Genomic DNA, 26,891 nt, shown 5'->3' on the forward strand with positions numbered 1-26,891 from the left:
GAATTTTTCCTGAAAGTAAAATAAACTTCCAAGGGACAGTCATGTATTTCTTCCAGGTAACCTGGAAAATATTACCCTTTCTATACTCAAATTATATAACATTAATACTTTCCTCATCTACCATATACTGATTCCAACTACCCCTAAAACAGTTGCAAAACACACACACACACACACACACACACACACACACACACACACCTACTGAAGGGCTCTGTAAACACTAGCAGACAGAGTGTGGACTAGCAAAACTTGACCAATACAGTTCTCTGATGGCCATCACACTCATCTTCCTAAGGGCCAGTTGGTGGAATGAGTGGCCTGGCTGAGACCTTTGGCCCAGGGCAGGGCTGCTCTGCAATGGCCTGAGCTTTGATACTGAAGGTTGCCCACATAAACTAGCCTCTGATGGATCAGGCTGGAAAGAAAAGAAGCTCTTTGTACAGCCATGTTATCTGTTCTGAAGACTTCACCGACTAACATTTGTGAGGGCAAGAGAAAATCCTAAGCTGAAAGTGATGAAAGAAGCCTCTTAACAAAAGCCCACAAGGAAATCCTCCCCCTTATTAGCAGCTTTTAGACACTCTGATGGGCTTAAATCATCCCCTCAAAATGCCTATTTCATTTGTTCTGTGCCAAGAAGTGGTTCCTCATGTTGTGTGCCTGGTTGACACACACGTCTGCATTTCTTCTCATGGCTCCAAGTGGTTGCATGTGTGGGGCTGAATGTTTAGTTTGTGTAAATCCACCTACAATTTGTTCTCTACCCACAAATACAATTGCCTGAAAAAAGGAAAGGAAACAGTCTCAGAGCTCTCCTGCAGCGGGTCTCCAACTCTACCACTTCCACTCAGGCAGACTTGTCTTTGTTTCTGAATAAATGTGAGGACTGACTTGGGGTTAACTGTGATGTGCTTTTCCCCTGGTCTGGCTCTGGTTGGTGGCCCAAGCAGAAAGAGTCTGATTTTTCTACTGTGAAACGGCAGCAGCAGATAGGCTCGAATCTATGGAAAGTAGCCTTTTTATAATATAACAATTTTTTGTAGTTATAATTTTCACGGTGTCTACTGGTTGAGAGATGCTAGAACTTATTCATAGAATTTACACTCCAGTAGTTTGATAAATATATAACATGTTGAAAAGGAGTTTCATGGAAAAGTAAACATTATTCATCAGAGCTTTAGTTTCTTTTACAGTTTGCTTTCAGCTGAGCAATCTTATAAGTTGCTTGTTTGATTTTTATTTATATTTCATTGATTTGGCTTTCTTTCTAGATCCTTTATCTAATTGAACCCACATAAGAATAGTGCTTAAGCAGCCTTAAATATGGCGTAGGGGGAAATGTGTATATCCTTTTCTTTATACCACCTTTTGTGCACACACTGAGGGCTAGGGAAAGCAAAATGTGAGGTGCTATTTTATAGCATGTTTAATGCTTATCAGTAATTTTTTCCCTCTGACCTTCTGCCTCAGACAATTAATTTTGTTGAACTGCTCACACACTAGAAGAACATTAGGGGAAAAATAATGTTAGTACTAGTGAATATAATCTTGGAAGAAAAGCTGTGCAATTATTCAAAGACCTAATCTTATCTCTTGTTTCATTTTTATATCACAAGTCTACATTTAAAAGTATTAGATATACTGTTCTGCTGTCCCACACCTTCAAACCCCAGTAAATAAATGCTGCTAAGTGCCACCAGGAGTGAAAGAGCTTGTAATGGGAAGTGTGAGGAGATGTGTGCTCCATTCATCATTCTGTTCAGTCCAATATTGTGGCTGTTGTTATCAGCAGGACTCGTGGCAGTGTCATCGCGGCTGGCATAAATCTTCTGTCAGTGTGGGTCGGACTGATGCCCTATTAAAACCCTGCTTTCAGCTAATCACAAAATGACCTTTCGATGTCTTTAATTAACCTCTGACCCGAGCCATACCAATGTCTTGTTGGTAGGTAAATCTATGGCATGACATTTGCTTATGACACTACATTTGTCTTGGTTTAATCATCGTACATTTCAGATTATGGCTTGAATGAAATACAGTTGGGATCCCTGCTAATAGTTGGATTAATTTTTAAAAGGTTAGAACATAATATTTTCCTCTGAGCTCCCAGTGATATCTTTGCAGACATTTCCCCCTGGGGAGTTGGGCCCCCCCATTAAAGTAAATTTAGGTGAGCCTTCAATTTCACCAATAATGTCATCTTTTCTATCCAAAGTTATTCCTTTTGAATGGCCGGGAAGCCAGAAGCATTCTAGATCCTACGGATGACCAGAAGACAAAAGATTTAAAATATGATCTATCCTCACTTGTCCGAGACAATAGAATGCAGCACTGGCAAGGGATTAAAAGAAAGAAAAAAGGAGAGAGGGAGGGAAGGAAGACTTTCATCTCACTTTGGGAATGTGCTTTTCTACTCTAATATGTATGTGCTTCAGGTCCTGAGAGTTCTTTGAATAATAAAAATCTCATCCATATCTCATTCCTCCACTAAGAGGAACCCTATTGGTGACCTCCTACCTGAATTGGTAACTATTACCAATGTAAAATATTTATAAAGAATTACACTATTCTTTTTTTTTAATTAAATTCATTGGAGTGACAATGGTTAGTAAAATTACAGCAGTTTCAAGTGTACAATTCTGTAATACATCATCTATATATCACATTGTGAGTTCACCACCCAGAGTCAGTTCTCCTTCCATCACCATATGTTTGACCCCCTTTACTCTCTTCTACCACCCCACCCATCTTAGAATTACACTTTTCTTACATACAAATATAGCTATAAATTGATTGAAGTGGTTATTAATTCATTTAAATTGAGTAGGTATTTTAAGATGGCAAGTTGTGATTGACTTGTAAATCATTACATTATACGAATAAAATCAAAGTTTTGAGCTACCTTCTGTTTATCTAATTTTATACTCAATCAGAAGCCCCATGAAGGGCTTAGACTAGATGATCTCGCAGGTATTTTTCAGCTATAAAAGTCTATAGTTCAGTGTCTCAATATTACAAATTCTAGGTTTATTGAATCTGAACTCAAAAGAGTTTCCTGTCTTTAAAATACTATTTGAAAGTTATATTGGAAAGACTTTAGCAGTTGGAAAGTTTTCAAGTGTCCCACCTGCTTTTGCCTTCTTCCCTGCCTCTTCCTCCTACCTGAGCCTTTGTTGACTCACCTGTAAAGTGAGGATAGTAATACCTACCAGTAGAATTGCTTTAAAGATTAGAGGAAACATACATAGAGCACCTAAAACAGTGTCTGGCATGCAGTGATGCTCAATTCACTGTGGCTTCTGGTGGATCTAGTAGTAACTGCAGCATTTGCTGGTAGATATTACCTCTTAGGTTGATGCACTAGCCAAACCTCATCTCTTTTCTTCAAAAATTATATAATTTAATGGTTAACTTTGGAGTCACTCCTGGGTTCAAATAGGTGCTCTATCAGCAACTTCCTGGCTGTATGATCATGAGGAATTTGCCTAAGCTTCCACAACTTCTTATCTATAAAATGGGAAAATAACTACATAATTGATGGACCTATTCAATGAGATAATACATAAAAGGCACCATGTCTGATTTTGCTCCGTATTTTATCCCCGTTACCTAGCAGAGTACCTGGCATACAGTAAGCACTCAATAAATACTAAGATTTAGCTATTAGGTATAATTATTCTATTATTTAATTCCATATTAATATTACACATTATCCATCATCACCACCATCATCATCATCAATGAACTTGTTCTATTTTTATCTCACATCTTCTTTGGTTTAGAAGTGATAATTACATCTTTTTTTCAAAAAATGAGTTTTGGTTAGGTCCTAGCCTGAAGAGAGGAAGTGATGTCCACTAATGATATCATCTCTGTGCTCAATTATTCATTTATTTAAGAAGTATTTACTGAGCAGCTGTTATTATGTTTCAGGCTCTGGGGATATGATGCAAAGCTAAAAGACACACAATCCTTGTAATGGAGCAAAGAGTTTATAAAGGAAAGACTGAGTTAATCATAGAAGGACACTAACAACTAAACAATCATATAACTTTGTCAAAGACCATAAACGAGAGATGCATGGCTCTGTGAGGGGCTTTGACATAGTCAGGGGAAAAGGCTGAAGTCTAAAGGAGGACTAGCAGAGGATGAAGAAGCCTACCCACATGGGAGTTGATACGCCATGTTACAAAATTTGGGGTTTATCCTAAATTGAATAGGAAGTAGGGGATAGAGCGTAATGAGATTTGTGTTTCCAAAAGCTTACCTTGATGACCACATGGAGAGTGAATCAGAATGAGACAGGGCATACAAGGAGATGTAAAATGTCAATGATTCACATCGCATAAAATCCCAAAGGGGTAGTAGTCTGCCCTGTGATTCTTTCTTCGAATCTCAGAAAAAAGTTCTGTTGATGCCTTCTTCATAGGCACCAAAAAGGTAGAAGGAAAGAAGCAAACGTTTGCTTTTTTAGTTAGTATCAATACTAAGGACCAAAAGGTATGACATAGGCCTGTGAATATATTCTCCTCTGAAACTTTTGTGTGAGCACAAATAAGGCTGTCCATGTATACTGCCTTATATTATGGGCAGTCACATGCCCTCTGATGGGGGAGTTGCATGCTTAGGCAATGATCTAGCCTCATTAAATCTCACTGGTTATTATACTGATGGGGCTAGACTACAAATACATTTAGAGTTCTAAAACTCAGCTCTAAACCTCAGTTCCACCAGGGACAGAAGAAAGAAAACCACCTCTAGCTGGAGAGTTTTCATGGCAACCAACCTCTTAAAGAGGCAAAGTGGCTCATTAATTCACATTTCCTCCTGCAAATATTTATTCAACTCTTATTATGTAGTAGGTACTGCCTACATAGTAAATGGGGGAACTAAGCCCAGCCTTGAGGGGGACATCTGCTATGTCATATGATTTAAAGGGAAGGGCTAACATTTATGAACCTGCTACGTACTTGGTATTTTATATAGATGACCTGATTTGGTCATCAAGACAACTCCACAAAATAGAAATTATGATCTCCACTTAGGAAGACTTCATATTTGAACCTAGATCAATTAACCACAAAGCCCTTGCCCTCCCATTATACCATGCTATTCATCAAGAAGGAACCCTTTCTCAGAGATAGCTCTCCAAGAAGGGGAAGCTAGAAAGATTCATCCTCTATCCAGTGCCCTCTTTAAAATCACACAGAGTTTTTAAAACTCAGCACTATTGACAGGACTGGATAATTCTTTGTTGAGTGGAGCTGTCCTGTGAATTGCAGGATGTTTAGCAACATTCCTGGCAGAGGCTACCTATTGATGCCAGTAGCACTCTACCCTTCATGTCCAAAACTATTTCTGGACATTGCCAAATATCCCTGGGAAGCACAAGTGTCCTTGGTAGAGAGCCACTGGTAGAGAATAAAGGTAATAGGCCAAAGGACTGAACACTGAGGTCCACAAACATTTAAAAGGAAGGCAGAGGAAGATAAGCTATTGTGAATAACCAAGAGAGGAGCATTTTAGGAAAGAAAGGTGGACAAAGTCAGATGTTCCAGATAAGTTGCATAATACTTGAATAGAAAAAAATAATCTTTGAATTTGATGAGGAGGTTCTTGCTGACCTCAAAAAAGGTAAGTTTCTGAGGACTAGGGAAAGAAGGGGGAGGAGCCTGGAGGTGGACAATACATGGAATACATGGTATAGAGTTAGTGAGGCTAAAGTCTACTTTCAATAAGCTGGAGAACACTGTAGAAGTGATGCTGTGCAAACTTGGAGTCCAGAACTTAATTGGAAACTTTTACCTTCTGTATCTTGGAATACACTCTCTGGGAGCCCTGAGCAGTCATATAAGAAGCCTGACCACCATGCTGTAGTCAGTCTCAACTAAACCCAGCCTTCTACCCATCCTCACCAACTGGCAGACATGCAACCAAAGCTATCTTGGAGCCTGTAGGCCAGCCCACTCACCAGCTGAATACCACTGAGTGACCTATTCATAAGTCAAAGCTACCCAGAGCAGAACTGCCCAGAAGGGCCCTACCTACAAAACCATGAGATGCTATAAAATAGTAGTTTTAGAATGGTTTATTACCCAACAATATGTACCTGGACCACACTGCATGGCTAATTCCAGTTGCCTTTTTCCAATCTTGAGGTTAAGGAAAAGGGATGTTAGGCTACATGTCATCCAGTCCCCACTGCACTGAGAGTAACTTCTAAAGAGGAGTTCTGTGCCATTAGTATGTGATGGTCAAACACTCAGATTCTAGAGTCAAACATCAAGTTTAATTCTTAGCTTCTCTGCTTCCTAGCTGTGTAAATAGGGGTTATTAAAGGTCCTAGTCATAGATGCATTGTCAATATTGAGTGAGATGCATTTATAAAAGCCCTTATATAGTGCCTGGCACAATGAATGCTTACTAAATGTTAGCTCTTATTTAAACAATGTGTTTTTCCATCAAATGATAGCAAGTCATCATATTCTTTACAAAATGATCCAGACCTCATAAAAGTTTGCACCACATGTCTCCCAACGAGCAGACTAATGACACCTGTTCCCTCACCTTCTGCTTCTTCACAGCTATAGCCACGAGTCTGTACTTATTTGTCTGCCTGTGGCTTCTATCCTCTGGTTCTCACTGTTTGACCTACAAAACACACACACACACACACACACACACACACACACATGCTAAGAGAATGTCTGTACACCACAAGGTCCCCTGTGGGAAATGTGAGTACTGAAGGATTGACTTCTGAATGTCTTTTTAGCAACCACAGAAATTTCAGTTCTAATTTGTGTGACATGTGAATCACTCCTGTTGGAAATAACTAGAAAAAAAAGATAACTAGGTGTTGGGAATAGAAAAGAAAGAATAAAGTAGAAATCAAAGGGGGAGAGTAGAGGTTTTTAGTAATGAAGCATTGGAAACTCTTAAGGAAATTGTAAAAAAAAAAAAGGAGACACCTAGTGCTGCCAGGAATCAAAGGGCTAAGCTCTGTATGAGCAGAGCTCAGAGCAGAGCTAAGGCCATAATCCTAGCTACTGGACAGATATTTCAAATATACCGAATTATCCATGAAGGTAGCCCAAAGCTTTTTCCATCTCAGGCACCATGGAAACGATTCTGCCTTTCTGAACCCACAGGGGATCCAGTATCTTGGAGGTAGGAGTTAATAATTCTAAGTCATAAGATTAACAAATATTAAACATTTAGGTAGAGGACAAGACAAAGAGAGAAAAATGCCTCCTAGCATGTATATTATCTGAAAAACCAATTTACAATCATCTCATTGATCTTCTCCAGTAGGGAATTCCTGCAAATTGTTAGTAAGCAATGGGCATTAAGAGAAAATTAATTATACAGCACCCATCATACTAAATGAAATGGGTGAAACGTCAACAGAAAGTTACTTAGTGTGCCCTTTACTGTTTTATGTCCACAAAAATATAAGTTGAGTGACAACCTCTGACCCTCAACTCCAATTTTCACATTGTCATAAGTTCCTTATCTTCCATGGACTTTTTGAGAAGAGGACTGAGGACTGATATCAGTGTGTGTGAAGAGCAGTAGAAGGGGGCAACACCAGGAAGAGATGGGCTTAGGGTGGGAGCTGGTAGCCAGGTGCTCCATCAAGAGCCTTCCAATGCCATGAGAACAGGCTCACTTTCTAGAAACAAACTGACTGATGCCTTTGAATCCAAGTATTTACGATGTGTCTGCCCTGCTGAGAAGTGTTCCTGTGACCACAGGGCACAGAATCATGGACCAACCACTTCATATTTGCAGAGGTTCCTCTGAGCGTTAACATGGCTCCACTCAGCCCCATTTAGACCTCCCTCCCACCAATCAGGGGTTCTTGTTTTTGTTTGTGTGTTTGTTTATTTGTTTTTGGCAGGGGTGTGACAGGGCAATGGGAGGGAGAGGAGCCAGGTCTCACATTCATAAAGGGCCTGAAATTTAGACTTTTAACATTTTTTCCAAATCAAGTTATATTGAGACTCTACATTTTAATTTTTAAAATGTAAAGTTTGAAAACCTACCGCATATGTGTAGATGTTTTGGCATGTCTTCATTTTTAGTATACCTGGATCCTCAAAAATGGGAATGGTCTGGGTTCTTTCTGTCTCTGGGAGGCCCTGCCCAACGCAGCAATCACCTACAGCTCTTACCCTCAAATACTGAAACTTCTCAAATGAAAGCTTAGGTATATGCTAAGCCGAAAATGGTAGTGATAAGTGAATATGCAGTGAGCACATGCAGGTCCAGAGGAAGATACTAGAAATTATTCCATTAAGCCCCACTAGAAGGTATATCCCTCAAGAGCTAGAGCTCAATCTTTCATCTCCGTATCCCTAATTCATAGTACAGTGCCTAGGACTGTAGGAGCTTCATGCATGTGTGTCGAACGCGTGAATGAATAAATGAATGAACACCAGCCTGGACAGATTATTCTTTATGCAATATATGATACTGCCAAATTCAACTGCCTGCAAGGGAATCATTTGTCTATGGAGTAGGCAAATTTTCTGTCTGAAGCTGACTTCAAGTCATTGCTCAGACCAAGTGCCCAGCTAAAGGAAATGATTCTTAATATCCTACCAGAAAGAAGCATAGTGGGAGAAGGAGATCTATGGCTGAAAAAATCAGAGCATATTCCAAAATCAAAGAGAAATTCCATTTGGATTGTCAATTATTTGGGATTACCTGAGCCTGGGTCACAGACCATTGGTGTGGATAATCAAGAATTGACTGCACATGTGGATATTAAGCCTGTTTGGACTTGGGCATCCCCCAGTGGCCTGATCACAGCTTCCACCACTCCCCACCACACAGAGCCCGGGGGAGGAATGGAGGTGCAAATCCACAGCTAGCTGGGAGCAGGGACCTTCTTATAACACCCTCAAAGGTCTGAGTTCCCCCCCAGGGCTACAGGAATGAACTGGGGTTTGTTATGAACCCTGCAACCAGGCCAAAAGGGAACAGGAGCAAGGGCGTCGTGGAGGAGAGAATCAGGAATTGTCCATGCCGGTTCCATTTGCCAAGTTACTGCAACCTCAGAATTGCCTGTCCTAATACGCCATATGTATTAAAGCAGGTACAACTATAAACAAAGTTGAAAACTGGGTAATTCTGCTTTGGGCACTGTTGCCCCTTGTCCTCACTGCTTTGTCCCTGGCACTTGGCCACCACTTGGGTCCATTAGCTGCTCCAAGTCTTATCCCAACAGCTTCCTCTGGGGATGCCAGAGGGCCCATAACAGATTTCTTCTCCATACCTGTTCAACCAGAGGCCTGCTCTCAGCTCTCAAAGGTTACAGTTAGAATAGTTTGATAAATTAATCTGGGCTTTCAGATTAATGTGTTTACAGGTACTACTTCTAACAAGACCTTCCCCCCATTGGTGTTGACCCATCTAAAGGAGTGGTTCAGAAGGAAGGCAGCATGGGGTGGGGGTGGGGTCAGGAGGGGTAGAATGTTTTGGGGTCTGTGAACCGAGAGGCTTTCGAGACACTTGTGGCTTCCTATGTCTGGATCTGTCTATAGAGGCAGGTGGCGATCAGAATTTCCAGGACCAGGGGACAAGTCTGGGACGTCACTTGCTATTTTTCTACTCCACCGGACCCCTGAGGGGATTATTTAGAGGCTTTCCACTTTATTATTCTAGTTTCCTGAGAGTATGTAAGCAAACACAAAGGGGGATGATTTGAGAAATTATAATAGCATTATAATCAATACAGAGGAAGGGCCCCACCATGAATGGAAGGCTCTGTGGCCCATTCTAGTGAGGGAGGACTTGGGGAGCACACAAACAGACAGTCTGTCCCCAAAGCTGGGCTTTCTAAAGGAGCCCTTAGCCTCACCAGAAAGAGTGGGATAATTTATAGGTTAACATTTTCTTTTAATGTGGATAGCATTTTCCTCATCTATAGTTAATTAGGTTAAGCATGCATGGGGAACAAGGGAGAAAAGCTTTTAGTGATGCTCTAAATGATTAGTAATTTGAATAAAGTGAAGAACCTCTAAAAGAGGGAGCACTGGCCCATGTTAAACAGGCTCACTTTTAAAGGCTAGAACCGGCAGCCCACACTAGCTTGAAAGACAGTGTGGTAAGTAAAGCCCTAAGATAAAAAGATACAGAACGTGCAAAATATTTTTAAACCCGTTTTAAGCCATATGTACGTGTGATATAAGTGACATCGAAACAAATGGTTGAAGACTGAACATATTGGCTGTTTGGTGTCCTGGGAGCTACCATGTTGAGCTTTAGCCCTTGCATCACACCCACTTGCCAGGGACCAGGGATAAAGTGACAGTGATGAGCAGGGACCATGCTATTTTGAGCTTCAGGTTTCTCATTTGTAAAACAAGAATAATAATAGTGCCCCTCCCCACCCACACACCCTTAATGTGGCTGTTAGGGTTAGAGGTCATGTCTGTATTTCACCTAGCGAATAGTGGACACCAATATGTTAATAACCAATATTCTTACAAGATCGAAATCATCCCTCCTTTGTTTGTCTGAATCCAACATTGTAGGCATTACTTGTCTTCTTCCTTTTAACCAATCCAGGCTTCTTTGGTTTATGCCGGCTATTATATCTCATGCAAACAAGGTGAAATGCCTCATGGATACACTTGTCCCTGAACACTAATCCAGTTGGAAGAGTTCCAAGTACTGCTTCCTTACCAGTCATTTCAACAAACAAAAATATAAGCAACAGAGTCTTTTCCCCAGTTTGCAGGACATCATTTCTATCAGACCACATCGGCTTTAGGCATTCCTAGCAAGCATATCAGCAAAACATCCTCTGCATACAGACAGGTGAGTGAACATGGTGGCAGCGAAAGAGCCCAGGGAACCTTGGCCTGGACCTGGCTTCATCCCCTACCTGTGTGTCCTGGAGCTAGTTTCCAGACTCTCTGGACCCGTTTCACTCTCCATAAATTGAGGACTGTCTTCATAAAGTAAATAACATAATTTAAATGAAAGAATTAGAGGTCTCAATCTATGGGTCAAAGAATCATTTTTTCTAGGCACAAAGTTTTCATGGCTTAAAAGGACCAACCATTCACTCCCCACATTTCTCTGGCTGGCTTCTCCCTTAAATCTTTCTCCTCTATCAGCCTCCTGGTGAGAGGAACAAGGAGATTTTGAGTAGAAAGAGCATGGGCTTTGGGGCCAGGTAGACTGAAATTTGAATCTCAGTGCTTTCATTTACTAGTCATGTGAACTTCAGCAAATTATATGGCAGTCTGGGGGCTTCACTTTGTTCCCCTGTAAAATGGCTAAAATAGCAGAGAGCCCACTCCCAATGTTGGCTTAGTGATAAAATAAGGATAAAAAGAGCCTAGCATATAGTTAGTATAGAGCAAGTTTTAATTGCTTTCCACCCAACCATCAAACAGGAAAAATTGGATTTCCAAGACCCCTTCTCTCCAACTCTCACATAGGCCCCTGAAAATAGTCAGTAAAAACATTATTTTGAACTGTCTCTTACACACACACACACACACACACACACACACACACGCGCGCGCTCACACACACACACCTACCACAACCTAGACGGCTCTTACCCTTCTCCTAGCTTCCCCACTTTCCCCTGAAACGAAGCCTGCATGATAGTGTGGCCCAGACAAGAGGAGGCCATTTAAAAAAAATGTTCAGACCCAGTGGGGAGAGGTCATTCTCTTCCAGATTCTTCACACACACACTCCATCCCCTTCAGGCAGCTGGCCTGATGAGGAGCAGGTGATTCTTTTTTCCATTGTTTTAATTTAATTCTAATTGAATGTATGGCTGGAGATGCCTTAAATGGACTCCTTTTTTTTTTCCAGTTAAATTTCCTCAGGGAGTGTACCCCAAGACCTCTCTCTTTGTGATAACTTATTCTGGCCAGCAGAGCCAGGATCTATTTATTACATCTCCCCACCATTCCCTCCAAAGCTCTAGGAGGAGGGGCCCCTCCGCAGTTGCTGATGACTAGAGAATTACTCAAGTGTGAACTGTTTCACTGTCTGTCACTTTGCTCATTAGGCAAGTGAGAAAATGTATCTATGGCTCTGTCTCGTGGTCCTCATTAGCTTAGTGGCACATTTTTACTTCCCTTATTTGTTTTAAAGATGAATGCATAAGAAACAGTATTCAGTTGGTGTTCCTCAGTATAATTTCAAGAAGCAAAAGCCTGGATAATCTTATTATCTTCCCAATAATTGTGTTGTTCAGATGATAGGGAAAGGGTAATTGCCTCCACGGCATTTGCAGCCAGGGTTTGGGGTGTAACTGTTTTAGTTGTAGTAAGGATTGAAGTCCTCAGCATTGGGATAAGATCATGGTGTTTTCAGAAAGATAATAAACAGATACTCCAATAAGGACAGCTAAATAAACTAACGAGTCTATACCCTGAGAATGTTGTTTCATTTCCTTCCAATACTCTAGTCCCTGTAGATAAAATATATATATTATCACTACCTTTGTGTCAAATGTGATTCTATTTCCACATGGAGATTTGGCAAAAGGGTTTTTTTTTGGGGGGGGTGGGGGGTGGAAGTAACATGGGAGGGATATGTGGGTGCATTTAAGATTTGATTTTCATGTAGCTCTCTTTACAGACATTTATGGTTGTTTATCACTCTAGATATATTTACTGAGATGATAAAACAGAGCCGAGATCACCCAATATCATTCAAGAGTTTGACATTCTGGTTGCCTTCCTGATAGAAACGTGTCAGCCTATTTCTTGGTTGCTGCGCTTGACTTGGGGTGTTTAGGACCCATTTTTGTTCAGCCACATAAATGTTGTTCCAAGTTCATTAGCATCTGTGTGGAGTCCCGCCTACAGATACCCTGTGGCTGATGATTTAAGTGGCGAATGTCCAACCCACAGGACTAAAGGACACAACATCCTATGTTCTTTTCTTTACCTAAACCTAAAACTTGTAACACACATGTAGCATGGTAGAGGGGGTGTTAGCTGCTAACATTGGTTCACACATAGGTCTGCATAACAAATAGATGAACTAGACTAGCAAATATGCAGAGGAGGTTTCTGTTTATTTGCATTTTCAGCTCTAGAGTCTCAAAATCTAAGAAGTGTGAAGAAAGAAGCATTCTTTTTTTTTTTAAAGCTTGATTCTTTTAGTAACAATGCCAGTGAAAATGCCTGATTTTCATCTCCCTCAACCATTTTCCTCATTCAGAGAAATGAGAAAGCACATAACCCATTCAAGGGAAATATAATGCATTATTATAATATGACTTGGCTTAAGTAGCTAATCACTTTTTATTAACACTTTTTGGCCCAGGGAGTTGGGATTTCTCCAAGCTGACTGTCAGGGTAGGGATTCTGGGACTCTATATTAGTAATTAGCATTACAAGATCTCGACTCCTGGGGTGATTCAAATTAATACAAAATAAAAGTGCAAATTTCCAAATAGCTTTGAAAGCCATATCTATTATTAAATTTATGTTATTAAAGCCCTTTCCAACCAGTATGACAGGGGTCCACAGCAGAGGGTTTCCTTAAATATCTGCACAACCCGTCTTGAACTCTTTAAAATTAAATAAAGAGCATACAATGAAAGATCAAAAGAATTTTCTGTACAATTGAGTTACGCCTTGGCAATAAAGTTCTCCACCACACCAAATCCCTACAAAGCAATATTAGTTTCATGGTCACAATTGCTTTTGGACTTTCCTTGATACATTTGGCAGCTATCTTGAGAGCATCCAAAGAACCGCTGGCAACATCAATCACTCATTTCATAAGCAGGCAGTAAGAGGCGACAGGAGGGCGCTTGGCACATTACCATCTCCCCACCATGGAGCCCCTCCCAGGCAGGAGGAAAGAGAAACGGCGCAGCATAGAGACATTATGGAGTCCACTAATGTGTAAATAACCTGCTTTCTCTAACCATGTCTTTAGCAGACTAAGTGGTTAATTGTTATTGATCAGCTCTGCCCACTGTTCCAATATCAGTCATTATTGAAAATAATCTCAGTATCCTTCATTAAGCATGCATCTGTTTCCATGGGAATGCATTTTAAACACGGAGAGCTACTTGAGTGTTATTGGTTTCACTGGTGGTGCCGGCACTGAGGGCTGTGGTTGCCCAATCTGTCATAGTTAATCAACTCTCATCTCTTAACAGGGGCTGCAGTTATCAATGAGGTAAGGATTAATATTCTGGGCGAAGCAGATGATAAATCATTTGTATATAATTAGTGTACAGCAAGGTTACAGCTGACATGAATTTTTATCTTAATTATGAGAGAAATTTGTTCCATTAATTTAATTTAGTTTGCATGAGTGGCTAGACACCTAACAAAGTTAATCTTACACCTGTCATTACAACATTAAGGAGAGAGCCTCATGTTGAGGCCGTAGTCTCGGGTCTCCCGCGATGAGGATAATGTTGTTCATTCTGATGTGAACATAGATGATCGTAGACAGAAGATGTAAAGTCGAGTCTTTAAAGTTGTCCCCGGGTATTTATGGGAGAATACTGAAGTGACTCAAGAGACGTCGCTGCACTTTGGATGCCTTAGTCCCCTTTCCAAAAGACCTCTCTCCTGCCTTGTAAATCAGGTGGGAGACACCAGACACATGAAGAGATTTGTTCTGGTTTTTGTGCATGTATGTTAACGTCAGAGCTTTTGGCCAAAGAAAGCTTTGCCTCATGACAAGCTATTGCATTTTTATCAAATGCAATGAATTAAGAAATGTGCGCTGTTCAGGTTGTCTGTTCTAAGTGCTTCATGTTTATGTTATAATTGAATAGAATAATTCACATAACTCGCACTACTGTACAAGTGGTAATTATGCAGGCATCCCAAAGGCTTCAGAGTACTGCACAAACCTAGACCCAGTACTAATTATCCAAGTAATTACTAAGTCTGATCAATCATATTTGATTGATAGATTAGGTGGGGCTGGTTATGCAGCAGAATGTGATGTTCTTTCTTTTCCTAACGATTAGCTACACAGTTAAGATTTAAAAAACAACCAAAAAAAATGACCTTGGATTGGGGGAGGGAGGTTGTCACTTTGTGAGGGGTAAAAAGTATAAATAACTATTGCACTGTTTTGTACACCTGAAACTAATAAAAAAAATTTTTAAATATGACTTGCTAACCTGGCTTGTTTAAAATGGTTTCCATATAGACTTACCTCTGTGATGATTATTTTGCCCTGGGTGTCTGACCTGGTGCAGGGGAAATCTTTACAGGAAGAGGGCAGGAAGTCACAAAGTCACAATACAAAATCCTCGTATGCAGTATGCCTGAGGGACGATTCCAGTGATGCTGAAACAGAACTAAAAACGGGATCATGGATGAGCCCATTTCGGAAACTGTGTATTTGTAATATAAGTTCTAGCATCCAGAGGAGTGGGTCTTTGCATCTAGGAAACCCCAAATCAGCCTGCAACTGAAACGCTAATTGCACAGTAACTCAGATTAATGTATTGTAATATTAGTCCACAATTATCACTCGGAGATAGGGTCAAGAAGTGTATAGTTGGTTATTCACAAGAAATGACTGATTTAAAAACAAAGAGCTCTAATGGAATTCAATAGTGCTTTTCAGTCATTCTGCTTGGCATCTCTATTACCTGAGATGATTCACAGTCCATTATGGGAGCTTCCATGCTAATAGAATGTCTATCTTCTGTAATACAGACACATCAGAGCACTAACTGGGAATCTGTCACAATGAATTTCATCTAGATTTCACTTCATCTCTTCATGGACTGTAAAATTTGCTCTTGTACAATGCCTAAATTTACTGTGGGTAATTGAGAGAGATCTATAGATGCAGCAGCACTCAGTAAAAAGCAGTTTTCCAAAGATCTATTGTAAATTGTGCAGCTTTGCCTCAGCTGGGGGAAGATTAGGGTGAACTGAAACCTGCCTTTACTAATGAGATGTTTTGGTGAGTTCAAAAGATGGTGGGGTGGGGGGAGATGCTTTAGGGGATTCTGCCACGTGGAAAAAGGAAAACAAGGGAGGCACCTATCTTTCATTCCCAGGAAAGCTTTGCAAAAGGGACAAAAATAAGTTGGACACAGGCTTCATTACCTTCCCTGGGAAGTATAAATCAGGGCTACAATAACCATAATATTTTTCGAATCTGCCTGCATTTCCTTGGCAGAGAAAGAATGTCTCGTGCACGACCCAGCCTTCCAGGAGCTCACATTTGCCTCCCCTTGCAGCTGCAGGAGAACAAATTCCATCTCTCATTTGCTAAACCTTCTGTTTCACAGATTGTTAATCCTACCTAAAATATTTGGTATTAAGCTATCTGCATGAATTGTTGATAAAGAATTAAGATAACATTTGAGCTATTAAACGTAATGTGTGCTCATATTTTTTCAATGGATACTTGGGTTACTGCTCATAAAGTATACACGTTAACCTTTTTTTTTTTTCTTCAAACCGTTTCCCTTTCTTTATTTTACTTATCCCCATCAAAAGCTAAACAGAATCACTGGGTGCCCTTAACAATCATAAGGTTTAATATTTGTTAGCCAATTAGAATTGTGATATATTCTATAGCTTTTTTCCTAAGCCAGGAACTGAATAATAGCATCATGCTTCACTGGCAGTGAAGTGAGCTGAGCCTTTACATTAGGAGAAAATCAGAATGGTATGACTGCAGTTCATTACTGAAATAGGTAACTGATGAACTGAAAAGACAAAGGGCATTGTTAAATGAAATGTCATTATTAGAGGTGCTCATGTTTAACAAATGTACTGTAAGTTAATTCAGTAGTGTTTTCTATAAAGTTCTTCACTGAATGTTCGCTGCTCATTTTTACTGTCTCTGCATACCTAACATCTCCTTAAAAATGTTTTAAAGGAAACAATGTCAACTCCCAATCATGGGAGTAATTAAACCTAGGTCAGAAGCATCTTCTCTTGAGTCACTTGCACTGAAGAACCTGACCAGATGCAATTGTGTTTCTGTTCCAAGATTTACATGAACAGAATGGAACGCTAAAAACAAAACAAACAAACAAATTAAAAAAACAGAAAACCACAATCATTTTGCAGAAGACTTAAGAAAAATGTTTTCAGCTTAAGGAGGAAAAAAAATAGGCAATGAAACCCCTTTGGCATCTGTGCAAAACTGTTTGCTTGGCTCTGGAGGTGATAAAAATAATTTATGGAGCTCTACATTTTTAGCAAGAGGAAATGACCTCAGCTTTTGGCAATCTGATGCAGTTAGTGAAGCCTCTCTCTACTACTTTATGGATTTCCTTGAGCTGCATGTTCTGTGACCTGTATTTCAGATTTATTGGCAGATACATAAGCCACATTAAGTAATATAAAATGCAGTGAATGCATCAAACAACTCAGCAGGGACCAACTGACAGCGGGCGAGAGGCTGCCTCTTGGAAGAAGTCACTCGGAATTGGATACCTGTTTATGCATTTGTCTAAGCAGGCTCTGAATTTTTGTTTTAAATAAAGACATTATTTCAAAACAAAGAGTCTCCAGCTGAACACATAATACATTGAGTGACAGGAAGAGGGTGGATGGCCAACTTTAAAATCTAATCAAACCCTCAGGATTTTGAGTGTGAACACTCTTTGCTTCCAGTTTGGGGGGAAACAGGACTTTTCAGTAGGAGAAAGGGGGCCCTCAGCATGTTGTGTTTGGTTGTAAGCAGGACAATAGAGTGGCATTTTGATGAGGAGATGAAGACTGGCCAATAATATCTTTTGGTAAATACTTACTGCCCTGATTGAGAGAAGAAAATTATCTAGGGAGAAATGTGTCCTAAACAGGGCCATACACTAGGCACTTAAAACAGAGCTGGTAAATTTTTTGTAAAACCTATGCATCCATCCCCGAGGCCAAGGTGGCAAAGTGAAAGACCACCAGTGTGGTAGTCAGAAGGCCTGACTTCTATCTAGCTGGGCCAGCTGTGTCATCTTGGGCAACTCACACCCTCTCTCTGGAGCTCAGAATGGGACTCCTGGCATCCCTTCCAGCACAAAAATCTCTTGACTCTTTAAACAATGAGGTCCAAATGATTGATGTAAGAGAAATGAGATCACAGGATGCAGGGGACACCTCAACCAGCAGTAAATTACTTGGGAAGATTCAGGTCCTGACATAAACCCAAACAGAAAAATGATGGACATATGGTTTCATGGAGAAGTTCTAATTCACCTTCTTGTAACTGTTACCTTTTACCATTAACCATTACCTTTTAAAGATAGCCTTGTGTGGTGTTGGTGAGGATGTAGTGAAAAGGGGACCCTTGTGCACTGTTGGTGGGAGTGTAAACTGGTGCAGTCATTATGGAAAATAGTATAGAGGTTTCTTAAAATATGAAAAATAGAACTACCATATGATCTAGCAGTTCCACTTCTGGGTATCTATCTGAAGAAAATAAAAACACTAATTCAAAAAGATATATACGCTCCAATGTTCATTGCAGCATTATTTATAATAACTAAGATATGAAAACAACCTAAGTGTCCATTAATGGATAAATAGATAAAAAAGATGTCATATATATATATATATATATGTATATATATATATATATATATATGGAATGTTACTCAGACATGAAAAAGAATAATTCCACTTACATGTAGAATCTAAAAAACAAAACAAAACAAATAAAACAAAACAAAACCAGACTCATAGATACAGGGAACAGATTGGTGGTTGCCAGTGGGAAGGGGGTAGGGATAAGGGGTGGCAAAATAAGTGAAGAGGATCAAGAGGTACAAACTCCCAGATAGAAAATAAATAAAGTCATGGGGATTTAATGTACAGCATGGAGAATATAGTCAATAGTAATGTACTAACCTTTTTTTTAAAGAATTTTTTATTAAAATACAGCTTACATACAATATTATATTAGTTTCAGGTGTACATCATAGTTATTCAACAGTGCCCACCAGCACTATACAAAGTTATTACCACGTTATTGATTATATTCCCTGTGCTAAAGAAGTGATCACCATGGTAAGTCCAGCAACCATCTGACACTGTACCACACTATCACAATATTATTGATCTTTCCCCTCTTTTTAAAATTTTCAATTAGAGTTGACATTCAATATTATTTTATATTAGTTTCAAGTGTACAGCACAGTGGTTAGACATTTATATAATTTAGGAAGCGATTCCCCCTAACTAGGGAGTAAGGGATGTACTAACCTTTTATGGTGACAGATGATAACCAGACAGTGTGGTGATCATTTTGAAATGTGTATAAATGTTTAATGACTATGTTGTACACCTGAAGCTAATATAATACCATATATTACTTATACTTTACTTCAATTTAAAAAATGAAATAAATAAACATAGACTTGTGAGACTCAGATAAAAGTATTTCCCTCCAAAAAACCCTTCTGGGTGATTTTCACCCTATAATGGCCTCTCTATTCTCTGAAAGTAGACTGCTCTTTGTTTGCATCACTGAAAACTGCTCATATGAACATGTAAGCAAAGAGGTTAAAGGTTCAGGTTCTAGAGTCAGATGACCGGAGTTTAAGTCCTGGTTCTACCACTCTTTGCTGTGTGACCTTGACCTTGGGCAAGTCTCCTAAGCTCTCTGAGCCCCACTTTCCTGCCTGTATAATAAGGAAGACAATAATAGTGTTTGTTTAATGGATTTTTGTGATGATAAAACAAGATTCTATTTGTAAAGAATTTAGCACAAAGCATGAGAGTAAAATTCGCAATCTATCCTAGGTAGTAGTATTATTACTCTGTTTCATGCCCTTTCTTAGGAAAAGAACAATTCATTAAAGGCAGAGTCACAGCAGCACACACCATTTGCATTCCCTGCAGTGTTGGGCTCACATTATATTTTCAGAAAATAAGTACTGATGGATAAAGTCCGGTTAAGGTGGAGAAAGGAGAATGAAGTATAATAGTAATAGAATAAAAGTATCTGCACCCCTATTGCACAAAGAGCAGTTCTAATAATGGTTACCATTATTAAACACTCACCTCATGCCAGATACTTTGCATACGTTGTTTCCAATCACTACTCTGCAAGATCTGTGTTATTATCCCTGTTTCACAGAAAGAAAAATTGAAATTCAAGGAAAGTAAGACTTATTCACAAGGATACATCACTGAAGTGAAAGAATGAGATTCAAACGCAGGTCCATCAGCTGCCAATGTCCATTTATATCATATAGCCCTTCTGCCCACAAAATACTATCCAATCAGATAGATACGCAACTCTGAACGCGCCACAGAGCTATCTTTGCTGGTGAGGGTGGGAAGAAATTAGAGATGAGGTAACCATAGGAGCCCTCAATGCTGAGTCACAGAGCAAAATGCATGGCAGGTAGTGTCAAAAGCTCCAAGTCAGTCTTCAGATATGCACAGTATGAAAAGAAACGCAGAGCATAGTCGTTTTGGGCTTACACCACAGCAATTACAACCACCAGGGTTTTCTTTGAATCCTAACAAAAGCGGCTTAAAGACAAAAAAGTGCTAAACAATTAAGATATTGAATATGGGTACTAAATAAAAATAATATGACACCTTGTTACTTGGAAATAACAGCCATACCTTAAGCTTAAAAAGTTCCTCTAGCTCCCTAAAATGCTCATCAGCATTAAGTATGGGGTAATAAGATGGAGGAATTCACATTGTCAAAGTTGGGACACGGCCTAAGAAGAAAGAGGGGATTGGGAGAGGCAGCCAAGACCAGCTGTAAAATCCCAATTGGAAGTGTCAGTACAGGTTGTGGCTTGGACAGGGGCCAGTGGAGAAACACGCGGTCCATGCAGGACATGTTGGGGGCCATATTGTCAGGAAGGACACGGTGTTATGAATGCCTTTGTCTGACTGAAAATATCTGCTCTCTCTAAGCAGCCATTTCCAGATCTGAATGTTGTCTTTCCTTCAAAAATGTTTCATCCCAGACCTGAGTTATTCCCATTGTTTACAACTGCCAGGCAGGAAAGCTTGGGATGGTAAAACAGAGAGCACAGAAGTACATTTGCCTTAGGTACGTGCCCTTAAAGTGCTTTACAGCGAAGAAGTCTAGAGCTGTGCTTGCAAATTTAATAGGAGTTGAGGCAATACTACCTTTAGTAATTCAAAACTAAAATTACACATTCACCTGAAAAAACTCAGGTAACCAAAACAAAAACGAAGGGGACTTTGTTTATTTAAATTATGAGCATAATTGCCTCAATTCTCCAATTCCCCTCACTCGAGTAGACTTGGCTTGAGAGCATCAGTATCCATGGTGACTCATCTAATAAGTAAACTGCATTAGCTCTGCTACTAGCAGAGAGGAGAGGAAAAGGTCTTGAAATCTATCTTTCGTGGCTCCCTTCCAGAGCAAGGGATTTCATTATAACCTGAAGACATGAGGCAGTTCAAAGAGATTTGAAAAATGGAATGAGAAAGAGGAGGAGGAGAAGTTTGGGCTTATACACTTGCTTTTCAGTTTTGTTTTTATATATGAGAAGCAGACGCTAGACATCGAGACTCGAGGGGGAGTCTTTATTCCTCTGCTCCAGGATTTTGTTTGGGTTTCTTCTATGGTTGATATCTTTCAATAGAGTTCCCCCACATGAGGAAGCTTTCATGCTTACCCTATCTACATAACTTCAAATAACTAAGACAGGGGATCCTTTAAAAAAAATAGACATGTATGATTTTATGTTCCATGGCTGGAATGAAACTTGATGGAACAAATGCATAATGGTGCCTGTTTAATAAATCCAGACAGTGTGGAATGGTAATCGAAATCTTCCCAAAAGAGGCACCAAAATATCCTTGCAACAGCAGAACAATAACTTGCTTTTCATCTATCTGCTTTTGAAAACCATTTTATGATTACAAGCGTGTAAGCTATCCTAATTATTACTGTAAATAATTAATCATTTCTTTTAGAATCACTTATTAATTAACTGTCATAACACTGTTGTGAGTTAGGTGAAAGACAAGGATTCAATATTCAGTTATTAATACCTAATTAAAATATTCATTGTTTTCCATATGTTGTTTATAGCTTTGCTTCCTCGCGCTTGATCATCGAATTTCTCTAACAAGAAACAATGTCCTCCATTTGCTTAGCGACATCGCCATCTGTTGTTGGGAAGTGGAAACCATTCTTTTCTGTTTTTTCACATGAACAATAGCTTAATCCTTACCTCTTAGCTTTTACTTGAAATTGAAAAAGTTTGGTTCACAATGTTCTCGTCCTGAAATACGTTTCTTGACTTCATTTGTGCTGCCACTGACTAAACTTTTCTCCTAATTTCAATGGCATCATCTAAGTGGTAATTTATACAGTGAAATACTCAAAGTACACCGACATAGGAAAAGGATAAGAGGGAATTAGCTAACTAACTTCATTTACATAAAGTCATAATTGAGGGAAATTAAAGACTGATCATCAAGTCACCTACAGGTTTACTAATTCATCTTTATAATAAAAGCTTACATTTGTCAAGTGATGGCTGAGTACCAAGTATAATACTATTCATTCTTGCAATAATCCAGTGATAGAGACATTGTTATTGTGCCCATTTACAAATAAGGAAACCAAGGCCCTGAGAGTAATTTGCTGATTCAGGGTTGGTTACATAATTTGCAGGGGCCAGTGCAAAATGAAAATATGGGCTCTCTTGTTCCAAAAGCAGGAAAAAGTGCTGTTAAAGGTACTAAAATACAAAGCTTTTTCCTTTCTTCCTCATCTCTCTCTGAACTTATCATTTTTAATTTGCTATTTAATGTAGTTCTGAGAAAATAATAATTTTAAGTTATTAATATGAATTTTACTATTCATATTGTGCAATGTCAGTTTTAAATAGAATTTAAGAGCACTTAATTCATATGCAAAATAGCTGAAATTATACAGTTCATTGTTTTGTAGCTTATACCTGCATACATAGGTACTTTGCTCTTAGCAGAACAGTGGAAATGCTGCACAAAACTACCTCAACTGTTTTTATTTCACGTGATATGTGCACATTTTAGCAACACTCTCTACCTTCGGCTTGCTGAAAAGTAAAGAAGGACTGAAAGGAGAAGGAATTATCATTCTCTTATCTTCTATGTCATCATTTGCAGCATAAGTGGTTGACTAATACAGAGAAATAATATAAGAAAGTGGTAGGGGGCCAGCCGAGTGGCTCAGTTGGTTAAGAGCTCGCTCAAGAGTTTGAGCTCTGAGCAACAGCGGTTCGAGTCCAGCCCNCTTCTTCAGCTTCTTGGTCTTTCAGTGTTTCATTTCTTCTTCTTCACATCTCATTTCCTCTAAGTTCTCTTGCATACCTAGTCTTAAACTCTTTGCTTCTTCCTTCTTCTGCTCTTCCCAACTATTCTCCATGTAACGTAAGGCATAATCACTTTCATCTGTGTATTTTTTGCGGTCATAGCCAAAGATTTCTCGGATGTGCTTGGATATTTCTTCCTGAGGATCTCCTTCATCTTCGACAAAATCTTCCATTTCAGAGTCATATTCTTCATCCTCCTCCTCTTCATATTCTCGCTGCCTTTTGTAACCACTAAGGAAGGGGAGCCTTTGAGGACCTTGGGCAGATCTGTAGCCAGAGAAGGGAGGCTTCATTCCATTCACCTGTCCATTGCTGGGTTGGCTAATGATATTCTTGGAAGAAATGGTTTCTGAGACAACAGTGCACTTGGGCTTCAGGGGCGTACCTGAGCTACTACCTGTTCACCCAGGTCCGAAGCTGCTCACTGGTCTTCCAGGGCCTGAAGCACTGACAGTTCGTCCAGCTGGAACTGAGCCACTTACTGATCGCCCAGGGCCACTGACTGGCCACCCAGGGGGTCCTGAGCCACTCACTCGGGTCGCCAAAGGTCATGTGGACTGTTCACAGGCTGCCCAGAGCCACCAGAGCTTCCTACCAATCTCCCAGAACCACTTGAGCCAGATTGCAGGTCACCTAGGGCCACTTGAGCTGCTTGCAGGTCATCCAAGGCCATTTGTACTGCTGAATATCTGTCCAGAAGGATTTAAATCATTGGCTGACTTCTTCATTCCATTGACTGACCGCTCAGGTCCTGAGCTGGAGCTGCCATTCTGGCACCTGGGCATGGGGCCAGAACTAACTGTAGGCTGAGCAGTCCCTGTGCTGGGCCGCCCAGGGGCTGAGCTGGAGCTGCTGCCTGGCTGCCTGACACCCGGACTCAGCTTTATTCTGTGGGGTCACTATGGACCCAGGCCTGGAATGGCAAGGATGGGGAGATTTTTTTACTTTGTGCTCAGTAGCAGATTTCTGAGTCCCTTTAGCAGAAGTCTTTGGGACACCTGGTGAATAGGTGCTTGAGTGAGTCTTTCCAGCCCCATTGAAAACAGGTCTGTTGTGGCCCTCACAAAGAGAGGATTGGGAGCAATTGCCAGATCCCATTTTGGTCCTCTCTCCTGGCATGGATTTCGATGAAAACAAGCCTAAGTGTTTCTCATTAGCTGTGCTGGGTCTGGATTTCTTCTCAGCATGAGGAAGGAGAGTACCCTTGGAAGAAGGATGCTTTTCCCAGAAACTTTGCTAAGTTTTGTGCCCACGCTTTCTTTCCAAGAGGGTACCTTTTTGGTTGGAGGTAGTCTTGCATCTGTCTCAGGTTTCTTTTTCCTCTGCTTTCATTCAAGAAATTCTCCCTCCCTAAGTTCTTCAGCGGTCATAGGCTGCTCTTCTGTTTTCTTCATTATTTTGATTTCCACTGGTTCATACTGCTTTTTCTCAGCCAGCCTGAGTAGATCAGTGAAGTTCATGACTGGTGGGGCACTTTTAAGGGGGACCTTTGGTTTGCTTTCAACTTTGGGAGGTTCTTGCTCTTTCTCATACTCCTCCTCTGATGCTGCTTGATTGTATTCTAAGAATTCATCCTCTTCTTCCATCTCATACTCTTGGTCTGTTCCCTGACTAGTGTGGCTTTCCATTGCCTGTCTCTTCTTCACCTTTTCCTCAGTGGGAATCCCATCATAACCATGGAAATTATCATTTGTCCTCTTGGCCATAGCTCTTGCTTTCTTGTCATGTTTTAGCTCAGTTTGCTTTTTCACTAGTTCTTCTTTTTTCTTTTTCTCCTCAAGGCTTTTGGTCTGAGCTCCTCTTCTTTTCTTCCAAGAAAAGTTTATACAGCTGCTGATTGGACAGCCTTAACTTTGGGATCTTTTTTGAGAGGACCCACTGCCAAATTACACCTTTTTGGTATGTTGTTGGCTTCTCGTCCTTTGGAAGCTATCATGAGAATTTCCGTGAAATCCATGTTGACCAAAGCGGAGAGACTGGGCCAGATTCTCGGAGAGGAGTGAAGCTGCTTGCCTGGGGATGTTCTTGTGATGGATGGAAGGAGCATAAGAGAGTGAAGGAAACAAAGAATAACAGGTTCTTAACACCTCCACCCAAAACTGGCACAATCTCCTTATCTTCCCACATTCCTCTGCCCAAAGCACTTCTCGTGACTCAGTCAATGCAGGACACTTGACATTCATAATAGCAGGGCGCTAAATGTTGGTCATACCTCTCAGTTACTATGAAAACTCCAAATGCTCCTTGGGTCCTGAATCACTCCCCCACCCTCAACTTTGAATCCTTCTCAGTGCCTGGCACACTGGGCACTCAATGGATATTTGCTGAAAAATTAGCTTTGCCATATTGCTCTCCAGAACCCTTGTAAAGCTTTACTGAGTGACTAGGGAGTGCTGTGGCATTAGTTTAATGTTCGTAAAACTTTACTTCTTCCATGCAAAAAAGGTACCTAATTTTAGCTTTTTAATGTGAGGCTGAGAATATCTATTTTTTTATATTTAATGACAATTTATTTTAGGAATTCTCGTGTCAAGTCTTTTGCTCATTTTTCGATTAAAGTTTTCTTCCTCATCTATAATAACTCTTGTCTCAGGTAATGAATATTTTTTCCAGTTTGTCTTTTAAATGTTTGAATGATTTTCCTGACAGACAGACATTGCTAATATTTGGGTAGCCTTGTCTCGCATCCTTTTCTTTCATGGTCTGCTGCAGTGAGTATTTTTACTAGCTACGGGGTGTTGTGCCAAATGGACATATTATAATGTATTTAAGTATTCCCTTTTTATGGGCTATTTACATGGTTTCCAGGTTTTTCTCTCATAAATAACACTGTGATGAACACCTGAAGTGCTAAAAGTGGAATTATCATATCCAAGGATATTTTTTAAGTTCTGACACACTTTGTCAAATCACTATTGAGATTCTACTCTCCAGGCCCCACAACCCAGATTCCCCCACCCCACGTTCACACTCCAGATTCACACCCTAGACACTCACACTCCAGCCCAGCTGATGAAGCCCTTACTGGCCAGCCCTGTATAGCAGCAAGCAAGGTGAGAGGGGTCAGGGTGGGTCTGGAAGGGCAGAGGAAAGCAGTCCAGAACATCCCAGATGCTCGGGAATGTTTTTCCCTGAGATCTTTCCATGGCACATTCTTGGGGTTTAGGTCTCCCCCTAAATGGTGCTCAAGAGCCCTTCTTCATCTAAAAGAGCTTCTGACTGCAGCTATTCCCTGTCACATTACACTGGCTTGTTTTTTTTCCTGACGAGCACTTATTTCTACTCAATATTACCTTATTACTTTACATGTTTCATTTCTGTCAGTAATTATCTTGTCTGGTTTGTTTATGGCAGTATCTCTAGCACCAGGAACTATTCTCTGGCACAGAGAACAGTGGTTCTCAAACCAGGTGCTCACTGGAATCACTTGTGACATTTAAAAAATTCACTCTGCCCCCCCAATAAGAAATGTTTAATATTTAAATCACTTTACCAAGAAAATTTTAGATACCCTTTTCTACAGGAAATATAGAATGTAGCAGATATTCTCAAGCATGTTTATTCATTGCTGTGTAGTTAGATCCTTGTCAAATCCC

General features: G+C 40.2%; 1 pseudogene; it reads right to left on the minus strand.

Moving 5' to 3' along the window:
* Positions 1–20,418: 20,418 nt before the first annotated feature.
* LOC109394836 (protein SPT2 homolog pseudogene) lies at positions 20,419–25,252 on the minus strand (annotated as a pseudogene).
* Positions 25,253–26,891: the final 1,639 nt, after the last annotated feature.

This window comes from Hipposideros armiger, unplaced genomic scaffold, assembly GCF_001890085.2.
Source record: "Hipposideros armiger isolate ML-2016 unplaced genomic scaffold, ASM189008v1 scaffold_440, whole genome shotgun sequence".
NCBI lineage: Eukaryota > Metazoa > Chordata > Mammalia > Chiroptera > Hipposideridae > Hipposideros > Hipposideros armiger.